A 13571-nucleotide genomic window follows, 5' to 3' on the forward strand; every position below is an offset into this window, starting at 1 on the left:
AAGCGGTTAGATAAAAGAGAGAGTCTATCATACCTCTGAATAGCTTCCGATTTACCTTACTGCTCACCTATTCTTTCTCCAGAATACATGTAGGATGCATTGGAGTATTTGCTTGCTTACATTCTAACAAGTTAAATTTCTTCAGAAGTTCCTTTCTATATTTGCTCTGATAAATGTATGTTCCTTCTGGAAGTTGATCAATCTGGATTCCTAGAAAGAACTTGAGTTCTCCCATCAGACTCATTTCAAATTCTGCCTGCCTTTACTTAGCAAAATCCTTGCACAACGAAGCATTAACAGAACCAAAAATAATATCATCAACATAAATTTGCACAACCAGAATATCATTCTTAAAGGTTTTGCAAAAGAGAGTTGTGTCTACTTTCTCTCTAGTAAAATAATTTTCCAAAAGGAAGTTACTTAGTCTATCATACCAAGCTATGGGAGCTTGCTTCAGACCATATAACGACTTTTTCAATTTAAAAACAAAGTCAAGATTTTGAGAGATTTCAAAAACAGGAGGTTGTTGCACATATACTTTTTCAGAAATATATCCATTTAAGAATGCACTCTTACCATCCATTTGATAAAGAATAATGTTATGATTGACTGCAAACGAAATTAAAAGATGAATAAATTCTAACCTGGCAACTCTAGCAAATGTTTATGTATAATATAACCTTCTTGTTGACTATAAACTTGTGCTACCAGTCGAGCCTTATTTTTTGACAACCTCACCTTTCTCATTGAGCTTGCTTCTGAAGACCCATATGGTTCCAATGAAATGGAAACCCGTTGATTTCTAAACAAGATCCTAAACGTCATTTCTGGTGAATTGATTAAGTTCTTCTTACATAGCCAAAATCCACTCATTATCCAAAAGAACTTCATTAATAGATGTGGGTTCTATCAGAGATACCAAACCTAGAAGAGTCTCTTCAGAAGGTTTGAATGAATATCTAGTTCTGATAGGAGCATTTTTATCTCCCAGAATCAATTCTTCATAATGAGGGGTTATTGATCTACTTTTCTTCTGATGAGTTTGACCAACGACAAGTTCTGGTTGAGTCGTATCTTCAAATTCTTTAGCTTTGCATTCCGAGTCTTTTTCTTTAGAATCAGTATCTTTGGATTCTGAAAAATTGATCTTTAGATCTGCAAATTTCTCAACTAGCTTTAACTTTTCAAGGTCAAGCTTATCATTGAATATAACATGAATTGATTCTTCAATAATTCGTGTTTCACTGTTAAAGATTTTGTAGCCTTTTGAGCATTAAGAATACCCTAACAATAAACACTTTTGTGCTTTAGAATCAAACTTGCCAAGATTCTCTTTAGTGTTCAACATAAAACATTCACAGTCAAAAGGGTGAAATAATGGGAAATACCATTTGAATCAAAAAGATTTTCAAAATGTTTATTTTCAAATTCGCCACCATGATCACTTTTGACTTTGACTATTTTGCAGTTCATTTCTATTTGCACTAGTGAGCAGAAGGTAGAGAACACAAAGTGTGACTCATCCTTGTGTTTCAAGAAATTTACCCATGTCCAATGACTATAGCCATCAATGATGACCAATCCATACTTCTTTCCACTGATAGAGGCAGTTTTCATTGGTCCAAACAAATCAATATGCAAAAGTTCTAACAGTCTAAAGGTAGAAACAACAGTTTTCTCTTTGAAGGATGTTTTAGAAAACTTACCTTTCTGACATGCTTCACAAAGAGCATCTGAAGAAAACTTCAGGTTGGGTAGACCTTTGATTAATCTAAGCTTATTTAGCTGAGAAATCCTTCACATGCTAACATGGCCCAAACGTCCATGCCATACCCATTGCTCCTCGTCAACAAACATTAGACATTTTACATTTTGATTCTCAATATCAGAAAGTCTAATTTTATAAATGTTGTTCTTTCTCTTTCCGTTAAAAAGGATTGTACCATCTTTCTGACTGACAGACTTACAAGACTTTTGATTAAAAATGATATCATAACTGTCGCAACCTGAAAAAGGAGATGCGAAAAAACAACCGGCAAGAAAGAAATAACAGAAGAGTCGCCACCGCACGTTATTCATCCCAAAGGAGGGAAAGGAAACGCTCGAAGTAAACCTGGAAAAAGGAAAGGAAAAGACAAGGTCTCACAACCAAATCTTGGGTTCGAGAGTCGATTATGCGAAGGGAAGGTATTAGCACCCCTACGCATCCGTAGTACTCTACAGGATCCAATCTTGTTGTTCTTGTCTAAAGGGTGTGGGTTTAACTAATGTACTATTTACTAAAAAGGGGTCAAAAGAAAATGACTCGCACGGATGTCGCATCCACTGCATACGTATCTCATCTGAATATGAGAATCAGAGTCTTCGTAGCTCGGCTACCTATGGGTTAAAGAGGAGTGTGCTCGCTAAGACATCGCGTCTTATGCCTACGTATCTCATCTGGAATGAGAATCAGAGCAAGCCGTAGTTCGGCTAACTACGGGTTAAGGGTTGTGTTTTTTAGATGAACGATGTTACTACGCAATCTACCGGATGCTCGACCTTTGGAGACTTACTCGCCTGTAGTAGAAGGAGTTAACGTGTTCTTAGGAGAAGAAAAATCAATGAGTTTGTTTGGGTTTTAGGAATGCTCATGCAAAAAAGGAAGTCCTAGACGAAGGAACAGTGCTACCTTAATTGACATGCAAACGAGAGACTATACGAAGCCTAGCAATCCTATGGGGAGACGATCACACCATACAAAACAAACATGCATAAAGTAAAATTCCACCAAGGGGGCTCAAACCTATATGGGTAGGGCTTTACTCAAGAGGGGTCATATCAACCTCGACAAACAAGCCATGGAATAGGTAATCAAATTGGCTCTTAACCACTGACATTGAACGTCAGGGTGAGCAGATCAAAAGGGTAATGAGGATAAGACCTCATAGCTCTTAACCCTGGACAGGGTGAGCTCATGACAAAAAGTGGGGATTCAGAAAGGTGGAACCCTCTCCACTGACTGACCGGACAAAAGATCTTGGGCTTTTGTTCTGAAGCATCAGCACGTAGTGCGAGCATAAAGAACGACACACTGAATAATGGGGGATTGATTACTAATCCCTTTTATCCGTCAATTGCCTCTTCGTGGACGTCTTTAGCACTGGTGCCTCCTTTTGGAGGTCTTTGGGCACAAAAGTAAACAAACAAAAGAAAACATTGCCTCCTATCGAGGTCTTCCAGCTAAGAAAGTGGTAAAATGCGGGAAAGATAAAGGGATCAAGAGGTCTACCACACGGATAAAGATCCGAAGTAATAACAGCTAAAGAAATAAGAAACCCAGAGATCTCTCGAGCTGGCACCATCAAAGAAAGCAAGTCAATACAGGTAATCGGAATAAATCTCCAAATGGTATCCCACAAATAAAGTGGAATGCCAAGCAAGCTATCCTTTCAGGAGTCATGTGAGCCCTCACAAAAAACTGATTGGGGAGGATCGATTGAAATTGAATTGCACCGTTGGCTTTGCAGAACAATCTTAGGGTTTATATGAGAGGGAATTGGTTCTTTGCAGATGAGTTCCCTTCAGTCTCTGAAGGTTGCTCTGAATTAGTTAGAATCTCTCCAGGGTTTTTCCACTGATTTTTTTTATAGAATTTATAACCTGATTTTCGTGGCTTTGTGGGCTCAAATGAGAGAGGTCCAAGTCCAAGATTTTTCTGTTATATTTTATTTATTTATTTATTTATTAATTTATTTATTTATTTATTTATTTTTGTTTTTTTTGTTTTTTTGTTTATTTATTTTATTTATTTTATTTTTTATTTTCAAAACGCGTGGGCTTCGCCTAGCGAGCATGACAGTTCAAGAAATTCCTTTGAGCGTAGGTGATTCTGGTGGCTTTTCTTGGGACTCGCTAGGCGACCCATTCTGCTCACCTAGCGAGCATGACAGCTCATGAACAAAGTTTTGCTCCTTCAAGATTAACGTTTTGACTGATGAATAGACCCCATTTGAACATGTTGGAAGTATCTCAAGCCATTCCCTTGTGTTGACTGATCACCCAGATAGGACCTACAAAGTGTCTTGGATGATATTTAAGCTTCTTGGATCTAATTCCGATTGACATGATGAAATGCAATATGAAATGTTAAATGACCTAAAAATGAATGCATGAATGAGGGGGGCAAATTTTGAGGTATTACAGTTGCCCCTATTCAATCAACTGGAGACCCGAAAAGAAGATAGCAGCGGCTTTCTCACTTTCGAGGTATCAAGGGATTGAATACAATAAAAGCCCGAAAATTTGCACTGAAGTGAAGTGAAGTAACAATGCCTGTCAGAATCGGCAAAGAGGTGGTCTTGAAAGAAGAATCCGTCTGGTACGGTGAGAGTCAGTCTGAATACCGAAAAAGAATGTTAACCTGGATACCAAAATAAATGGTAACATAGAAATAACCATGGCCTGAATGCCGCTCATCAGTCTGAATACTGGAAATGACTTCGATCTGAACATCGGAAGATATGAGATTATTAATATCGGTCTGAACACCGAGAGGCTGGCCTGAATGCCACAAGTTGTGGCGACCTGAATGTCGGAAACTTCTTCGATCTGAACATCGGAAAACTGGCCTGAACGCCACTTCGATCTGAATACCAGAAACTGGCCTGAATGCCACTTCGGTCTGAATACCGGAAACTGGCCTGAATGCCACAAGTTGCATCGACCTGAATGTCGGAAACTTCTTCGATCTGAACATCAGAAAACTGGCCTGAATGTCGTAAGTTGCATCGACCTGAACGTCAGAATCTTCTTCGATCTGAACATCGGAAAACTGGCCTGAACGCCACTTCGGTCTGAATACCGGAAACTGGCCTGAATGCCACTTCGGTCTGAATACCGGAAACTGGTCTGAATGCCACTTCGGTATGAATACCGGAAACTGGCCTGAATGCCACAAGTTGCATCGACCTGAACGTCAGAAACTTCTTCGATCTGAACATCGGAAAACTGACCTGAACGCCACTTCGGTTTGAATACCAGAAACTGGCCTGAATGCCACTTCGGTCTGAATACCGGAAACTGGCCTGAATGCCACTTCGGTCTGAATACCAGAAACTGACCTGAATGCCACAAGTTGCATTGACCTGAATGTCGGAAACTTCTTCGATCTGAATACCGGAAACTGGCCTGAATGCCACAAGTTGCATTGACCTGAATGTCGGAAACTTCTTCGATCTGAACATCAGAAAATTGGCTTAAATGCCGCAAGTTGCATCGACCTGAACGTCAGAAACTTCTTCGATCTGAACATCGGAAAACTGGCCTGAACGCCACTTCGGTTTGAATATCGGAAACTGGCCTGAATGCCACAAGTTGCATCGACCTGAATGTCGGAAACTTCTTCGATCTGAACATCAGAAAACTGGCCTGAACGCCACTTCGGTCTGAATACCGGAAACTTCATGCTTGTCAGCATCGACAGAAATAAGGAAAGATAATAGAGGCGGCGCATGGGCCAATGACACTTGCTGGGGATAATAAAGGTAAGTCATGAACAATCTTCAGTCTGAGTACTGGAAACAACTTCTGGCTTATCACTTGGGATACCGAGAATGTTTTATACTTACATGCGTATGTTTGAATTTTTCAATGGCGTAATGCTCCATGAAAATGGAAATGCTACGCGATTTGGGAGGATGCAATGCAATATGATTCTACATGCAGGGATGCGAAATGCTGGGTAGAATGCCAAGCCGAGGCAAGGGAATCTGCTAGGGAAATGATCACCATCTTCTGGACCCTGGAAAGGCTGTTGGAGATGCACAGCGCAAGAACTTTGTGGGGAAATGACCCGCCACACGGTGTTCTAGCAATGACGAAATACCGAGACTCTGACTGGGGAGAGAACGACACTGAAAACCTACTATTGGGGAAAGCGATAGTGGTTCTAGCAACCATAATCTGCGAGAGAGACGACTTAGCAGGGGAAGCAAACACCGATACGGTACCAAGATTCTGCTTCAAGGAAAGAGACCATGGATCTGGCGTCGAGATCATCGATCTGGCATCGAACCCTGAGGAGCAGCCGCTTCTGCTGGGAAGATACAGTCTGGCACTGTCAACTCCGCTGGGGATATATAGTCTGGCACTGTCAACTCTACTGGGGATATATAGTCTGGCACTGTCAACTCTATTGGGGAGTGTATATTCTGAAACAACCGCTTGGGGGAGGTACAACAGTGAGAGCCTGCTGGGGATCGAAGAATCCAATGCTCTGATCAGCTCTACAAGGATAAGATACCAACTTCGACTGTTGGGGGAAAACATTCGCGATCATCGGCTGAGAACCTTAAAGAAATGCCCCGAGGGTACCTGTTCTAAATAGACGATCTAAAGCACTTAACATTTACAGCAATTTTAAATGTTTATTAAGCATGTACCTGTAAAGCTCTTATGTTTCATGATGTAATGTTTATCAAAAATTCGGACGTCATTTTTGCAAACAAAACCGTAGAATGAAAATGAACACAGAAATGTACTGAATAACATGATTTTATTGATTGAATGGCCTCTGAATAGGCATTTACATCAGGAAGAAATCCCTGGAAAGAGGTAATCGCACAAAAGATAAAAACAGAAATTAATCTAATGGCAATGTGAAATGGATTTCTATTAGGTTCCAATTCTGCTATGACTTGCTCGTCTTCAAGATCCTCCAGATGATCAGCTTTCTGAAAAGAGTGATTGGATTGTTTCCTATCCTTCAAAAGTTTCCAGTCATTGACACGAGATGAGATTCAGAACTACTCAGAACGCAGTCATTCGTTTAATCCCTAACTTTTGCCTGGATCGCCCTTTTCGGGTTTTCAATCCACTGGGATACCCATTTTTGCCTAAGTTGTCTTTTCAGGTTTTCAACTTACCAGGTGTACGATCTTTTCATTTTTAATCCCTAATTTTTGCCCGAACCTTTTCATTTTCTTGGTTCGTCGGGATGCCCATTTTTGCCTGGACTATTCTTTTTACTGTCCAGCGGGTCTATTTTATGCGAAGTATTTTTTAACTGCGTCTGAGTTCACAGGGGAAGTGAAGTTTTCACCATCCATAGTTGCAAGCATTAAGGCCCCACCATCAAAAACCTTGGTGATAATATACGGTCCATCATAGTTAGGAGTCCAGTTGCCCCTGTGATTTGTCTGAGGAGGAAGGATCCTTTTCAACACCAAATCTCCGACCTGGAAGCATCGAGGACGCACTTTTTGATCAAAGGCTCTCTTCATCCGACTCTGATACAACTGCCCATGACAAATGGTTGCCATTCGCTTCTCTTCGATAAGACTCAACTCATTGAACCTTGTCCGAATCCATTCAGCTTCGTCTAACTTGACATCTAACGGGACTCTTAGAGAAGGAATCTCCACTTCAACAGGTAGGACTGCTTCTATACCATACACAAGGGAGTAAGGGGTTGCCCCGATCGATGTACGTACTGAAGTACGGTACCCATGCAAGGCAAAGGGTAGCATCTCATGCCAATCTATGTACGTAACGACCATCTTCTGCACAATCTTCTTTATGTTCTTATTTGCCGCCTCAACAACACCGTTCATCTTAGGGCGGTAAGGGGAAGAATTGTGATGCTGAATGTTGAAGTTCTGGCACAACTCCTTCATCATTTTGTTGTTGAGATTAGAACCATTATCAGTAATGATTCTTTCGGGAATCTCATAGCGACAAATGATTTCTCTCTTAATGAATCGGGCAACCACATGTTTGGTGACATTCGCGAATGATGCTGCTTTGACCCACTTGGTGAAATAGTCGATGGCAACAAGGATGAAGCGATGCCCATTGGAGGCAGTCGGCTCAATCTTTCCAATCATATCGATGCCCCACATAGCAAAAGGCCACGGCGAAGACATCACATTCAAAGGATTTGGCGGCACATGTACCTTATCAGCATAAATCTGGCATTTATGACACTTCCGAGCATATTTGAAACAATCAGATTCCATGGTCATCCAGTAATAACCCGCTCTCAACAATTTCTTAGCCATTGCATGTCCGCCGGCATGAGTACCAAAGGAGCCTTCATGAACTTCCTACATTAACATGTCTGCTTCGTGTCTATCCATGCATCTGAGCAAAACCATGTCAAAGTTCCTCTTATACAGCACATCGTCTTTGTTCAAGAAGAAACTGCCCGCCAATCTTCTCAAAGTCTTTCTATCATTGTTGGATGCCCCTGCAGGGTACTCTTGATTCTTCAGAAAGCGCTTGATGTCGTGATACCGGGGCTTGTCGTCAACTACCAATTCAGCAGCAAACACATACGCGGCCCTGTGAGGCGTATCACATCGATCCTGGGAGCATGGTTCCACCGAATCACGTTGATCATGGAGGATAGAGTGGCAAGAGCATCTGCCATCTGGTTCTTATCACGAGGTATGTGATACAGCTTTACTGTTGTGAAGAAAGTCAATAGTCTTCTCGTGTAATCTCTGTAAGGGACCAGATCGGGCTGGAGGGTGTTCCAATCACCATTCACTTGATTGATCACTAGAGCTGAATCTCCGAAGATGTCCAGAGTCTTGATTCTCAAATCAATGGCTTGCTCAATACCCAAGATACAAGCTTCATACTCAGCTTCATTATTTGTGCACTCAAAAGTCAGACGAGCGGTGAAAGGCATGTGGGCACCTTTCGGAGTAGTAATGACAGCGCCAATTCCACTTCCTCTGGCATTGACAGCCCCATCAAACAACAAAGTCCACTTTTCGTCTGGATCAGGTCCCTCCTCAATAACTGGCTCTTCACAGTCTTTCATCTTGAGGAACATGATGTCTTCATCTGGAAAATCAAACTTCATCGGCTCATAATCATCAATCGGCTGCTGAGCAAGATAGTCTGACAGAATACTCCCTTTGATGGCTTTCTAGGATGTATACTGGATATCGTACTCTGTCAGTACCATTTGCCAACGAGCAACCCTTCCGGTGAGAGCTGGCTTCTCGAATATGTACTTGACTGGATCCATCTTGGAGATCAATAAGGTTGTGTGAGACAACATGTATTGTCTCAAACGCTTAGCAGCCCATACAAGTGCACAACATGTCTTTTCAAGCATCGAGTATCTCGACTCGCAATCTGTGAATTTCTTACTCAGGTAGTAGATGGCATGCTCTTTCCTACCTGTCTCGTCGTGTTGATCGAGAACACAACCCATGGAATTGTCTAGTACTATCAAATACATAATCAGCGGTCTCTCTGGGACCGGAGGCATAAGGATAGGAGGATTCTGCAAATACTCTTTTATCTTCTCGAAAGCCCTTTGGCAATCATCATTCCACCTGATAGCCTGATCTTTTCTCAGCAATTTGAATATTGGCTCGCACGTGGCTGTTAGGTGAGAGATGAACCTTGCAATGTAGTTCAACCTCCCTAAGAAACCACAGACTTGTTTCTCTGTTCTTGGCTCAGGCATTTCCTGTATCGCTTTCACTTTGGCCGGATCCACCTCAATCCCTTTTTCACTAACAATAAAACCTAGTAATTTTCCAGATCTCACCCCAAAAGTACACTTGTTCGGATTAAGCCTCAGCTTGAATTTTCTCAAACGCTCAAACAATTTCTGCAAATTCACCAAATGTTCTTCTTCCGTCTGAGATTTGGCAATCATATCATCAACATAAACCTCGATTTCATGATGAATCATATCATGGAAAAGAGTCACCATCGCTCGTTGATATGTTGCTCCGGCATTTTTCAGACCAAACGGCATCACCTTGTAGCAGAAGGTGCCCCATGGGGTTATGAATGTTGTCTTCTCCATGTCTTCTGGTGCCATCTTAATTTGATTATAGCCAGAAAAGCCATCCATGAAGGAGAATACCGAGAACTGAGCTGTGTTATCCACCAAAACGTCGATGTGAGGTAATGGGAAATCATCTTTAGGACTAGCTCTGTTCAGATCCCGGTAGTCAACACACATCCGTACCTTTCCATCCTTCTTAGGTACTGGAATGATATTTGCAACCCATGGCGGATAATTTGTGACTGCTAGAAACCTTGCATCCAACTGTTTTTTGCACTTCTTCCTTTATCTTGACAGCCATCTCTGGTGTTGTTCTTCTGAGCTTCTGCTTGACCGGAGGACAACCTTCTTTGAGAGGCAAACGGTGTACCACAATATCTGTGTCAAGCCCTAGCATGTCCTGATAAGACCAAGCGAAGATGTCAACATATTCTTGCAGCAATTCAATCGTCCCTTTCTTCACATTATCTTCCAAAGCAACCCCTATCTTGATTTCTCTCTTGGCGTCCTCGGTGCCGAGATTAATCACTTCAACAGACTCTTGATGCGGTTGAATGACCCTTTCCTCCTGTTTTAATAGCCTGGTAAGTTCTTCAGGGAGTTCACAGTCTTCATCACCCTCTTCTTCAGCTTGAAAGATTGGATTTTCAAAGTCGAAGCGAGCCATAACAGAATCGTTATCAATAGGATCCGGTGATGTGCATCTGCATGAGTGATGGTATGTGCTTATGAGTGTGAACAAGGAATGAAAACTAAACAAAACATTGCCAAATATATTTTTTGATTTTTGAAAACTGCAAAAATGGAAAGACAGTGAACGAAATATTTGAATTCAAAAAGACGTCCTTTATTGATGATAAAAAATGCAAGTATCCACATAGATGAGCCCTACAATGAGTCATTACGCCCTGGGCGGAACGTAAGACTTGGATATGCATGAATAAACAAAGAAAATTACTCCTTCAGAAAAGTGACTTGGACAATCTCCTCAGAAGACCAATTGTTGATGACTTCACCTGGGATCCTCGGACGCACCCAGTTATCGATGTCGCAATCGCTATCCTCATCTTCATCGTTGACCGCAGAGACCTGGCCATACTGAATGACGCCAGCGCTGGAGAAAGTAATCGGCCCCTGACGAGTCTGAAGTGTTGAAGTTGTAGAAGTCAGAGCTGGCTGATACCCAATCCCGAACTTGTCTTCTTTCATTGGTAACATCAACAGATGTCCCCAACCGGGGGCAACACCCGAATCCACCAAGGCCAGTGCCTGCTTGAAGGATGAGATAGAGGCACCCACTTTAACTTCTTCCACCAGAGCTGCATCCTTGATCTGAACTGCCTCAAAGGCCTGGCATAAGGTCTCATGAAATTCACCTTTTACCTCTACATACTTGAATGTAGACAGGTTACTGACCAGAATATCCTCCTCACCACAGACGGTGATAATCCTTCCATTGACTGGGAATTTAATCTTCTGATGTAAAGTTGAAGAGACTGCCCCAGTGTTGTGGATCTAAGGACGACCCAGCAGGCAACTATAGGAAGGACTGATATCCATCACATAGAAGACAGTGTTGAAGGTTTGTGATCCAATCAGAATTGGCAATTCTACCTCTCCGAACACCGACCTCTTAGAACCATCAAAGGCTCTCACAATAAGATCTGAAGGCTTCAGGGCCAAACCCTCTACTTCTAACCTTGACAGGGCTCTCTTGGGTAGCACATTGAGAGAGGAACTTGTGTCCATCAGAACATGAGATAACACGGTGTCTTTGCATTCTATCGAGATGTGCAAAACCTTGTTATGGTTGCGTCCAGCTGGTGTTAAGTCAGAATCAGTAAAACCCAACCTGTTGCTTGCATGAACATTTGCAGCGATTCCTTCCAGTTGGTTCACTGAGATCTCCTGAGGCACATATGCAGCATTTAGGACTTTCAGCAGTGCCTCCCTATGCGCCTCCGAACACAATAGGAGTGAGAGAATGGATATCCTGGATGGATTCTGAATCAACTGATCGACTACCTTGTAGTCACTTTTCTTTATGATCCTCAAGAGCTCGTCCACATCCTTCGCAAAAGTGGGCTCAGAACTAGCCTGAGGTGTAGAGGCATCCTCATTCACGACTTACTTGCCTTTGGCTTTCGCCGCAGCATTCGCACTATCAGTTTGGGTAACGGGTGGTGAGAACAGTCTACCACTCCTGGTGAATCGCCCGATTCCACCAACATTGTCCACTGCGGGACCTTCAACTTCAAGTTCAGACTTCTGACCTTCTTCTACCTTTAGTGGCCGTTCTGCCCCATGATCGTGCGTGTACACACTCCCCCCATAATGCCAAGGAATGGCCCTTTCGCTGGTGAAAGGTAAAGGACCAGGGGTTGTGATAGTCATAGTGGACGGTCGCGCTGGTGGCACCGGTTGCGCTTCTGGTACATTGATCTGATTAGTTGGGTAGAAAATGGTGATAGTAGCAACATCATAGTCATATTCTGAAATCTCATTCATTGAAATGCAAGCATCCGAAACATCGGAATCAAGTTCAATTACATCAGAATCAACCACATTGGAAAAAGTAAATACACCATCATGGATTACAGAATCAGTAGGAACAACATCTGCGAATTCATCAGTAGCATCTTCAAACACTTCTTCCTCAACCCCTTCCGCAGACTCTTGGATAGACAAATCTTCAACCTGGAGGATACCTTTGTCGAGCAAGACCTGGATACCCTGCTGTAGCTTCAAACAACCTCCACTATGAATAGCACAATCCAAACAACCCTTCCCACAACCGGGGAAAACATCGGCCTTCAACAAGTATCCCTTGATATCCGACAACGGAGTCTTCAGCTTCAACGTATTTTTGACGGATCTGGCTTCCCCTTCCATCATATTAACATTTGCACCACCATGTTGGGGCATGAGATTGTTGATGACATTCGGAGCCGGTGCAAGGTCGATGGCCTTTGAATCTATGAGGTCCTGAACTACGTGCTTAAAAGCTTTGCAGTTCTCAATATTGTGGCCAGGTGCCCCAGAGTGGAAGCTACACCTAGCGTTGGCGTCGTAACCCATCGGAAGTCTACCAACGGGAGGAGCCAGAGTGTGTAACTGCACAAGTTGTAGTTGTTGAAGACTAGAAAGTAGCTGAGCGTACGACATTGGAAGAGTGTCGAAACGCCGGTCCATCATCCTTTGCCTCTGTTGATAAGCGGGTTTGTTACCCGGTTGTTGTGGTTGGTACTGAGCTGGTTGACGCTGGGGTTGTTGTTATTGTAGTGGTGCTGCAGCTGGAATGGTCACAGCCGTAACATACGGTTGCTGATGATAGTTCTGAAAGTTATTCCTCCGGTTATCCCTATTCTGATAAGAAGATATGGCACTTGCATCCCCTTCTCTCCTCTTCTGTCCCTGAATGAACGACTTCTTCACCCCTGATGAAGATCCACCTCCACTCTGGGTCTTGTATGTCTTCAGGTAATTCTCCACCCTCTCTCCGGTAGAGACTACATCAGCAAAGTTGGAGGCATTGCAACCCACCAGGCACTCCAAATAAGGTCCGGGCAGAGTGTTCATGAACATGTTAGCCATTTCCTTCTCCAACATAGGAGGTTGAACACGGGAAGCTGTCTCCCTCCAGCGTTGAGCGTATTCCCTGAAGCACTCATTGCCTTTAAGAGACAAATTCTGAAGTTGAGTTCTGTCCGGAGCCATGTATGTATTATACTAATACTGATTCATGAAAGCCTCAACCAAATCCCTCCAGCAGCGG

Source organism: Lathyrus oleraceus, chromosome 4 (assembly GCF_024323335.1).
Source record: "Lathyrus oleraceus cultivar Zhongwan6 chromosome 4, CAAS_Psat_ZW6_1.0, whole genome shotgun sequence".
NCBI classification, from domain to species: Eukaryota; Viridiplantae; Streptophyta; class Magnoliopsida; order Fabales; family Fabaceae; genus Lathyrus; species Lathyrus oleraceus.